Raw genomic sequence first — 1,173 nt, forward strand, 5'->3', positions numbered from 1 at the left:
CAGTGTGTGTGTGTTTGTGTGTCTTGCACGCCTGAAAGTCGGTTGTCCATTCCAAGGAAAAGTCATCCATCCATGGTAGAGGTTTGTAGGATTTAGGGGAGCAGTGTAGGTCACACACTTACAGCAGTACCACAGACCAAATGGCTGCATTTCGGGAAGATTTAGGCCTGTTTGAACACTTTGAACCTTTTGTTAGACCTGCCTCTGGTCTCTGCTTCACAGCTCTTGCCCAAACTTCACCTTTGACTGGATGGTTTCTCTTTGCTTCACTGCCCTGACCCAGCAGCCCCTGACTGACCCAGGGGAGAGCCCAGCCTGCAGGTGGGAGCACACCTGATGTCCCCCAGGCCTCTCCTCTGGGCTGGAGCCCTGACTGACCCAGGGGAGAGCCCAGCCTGCAGGTGGGAGCACACCTGATGTCCCCCAGGCCTCTCCTCTGGGCTGGAGCCCTGACTGACCCAGGGGAGAGCCCAACCTGCAGGTGGGAGCACACCTGATGTCCCCCAGGCCTCTCCTCTGGGCTGGAGCCCTGACTGACCCAGGGGAGAGCCCAACCTGCAGGTGGGAGCACACCTGATGTCCCCCAGGGCTCTCCTCTGGGCTGGAGCCCTGCAGGGCAGCTCTACCATGAACAATTCATTTTCCCATTGCAGGAGTCTCCTTTGGTGTGAAAAAGACAGAGAGAAAGGAGAATTCCTGCCTTCCCTATTGTATTTGGGTTCCCCCAAGATGAAGGCAGGAATGATGAATCTGACTCCATGCTCTCAGTAGGCTAATTTATTATTTTATGATACTACATAATATTAAAGAATACTGTACTAAACTCGACTAAAGAATACAGAAAGGACACTTACACAATGCTGAAAAGATAATAATGGAAACTGGTGACTCTCTCCAGAGCCCTGACACAGCCTGGCCTGATTGGCCAAAGAGTGAAAACAACTCCCAGCAGAATGCAATGGAACAATCCCCTGTGGGTGAACAATCTCCAAACACATTCCACATCAGCACAGCACAGGAGAATCAAGTGAGATAAGAATTGTTTTCCTTTTCTCTGAGGCTTCTCAGCTTCCCAGGAGAAAAATCCTGGGCATAGGGATTTTTCAGAGAATGTGAATGTGACACTTCCCCTCTCTCAGGGCTGCAGAAGTCCTCAACCTTCCCCCCTGCTGC

The sequence above is a fragment of the Haemorhous mexicanus genome, chromosome 2 (assembly GCF_027477595.1).
Source record: "Haemorhous mexicanus isolate bHaeMex1 chromosome 2, bHaeMex1.pri, whole genome shotgun sequence".
Lineage (NCBI taxonomy): Eukaryota > Metazoa > Chordata > Aves > Passeriformes > Fringillidae > Haemorhous > Haemorhous mexicanus.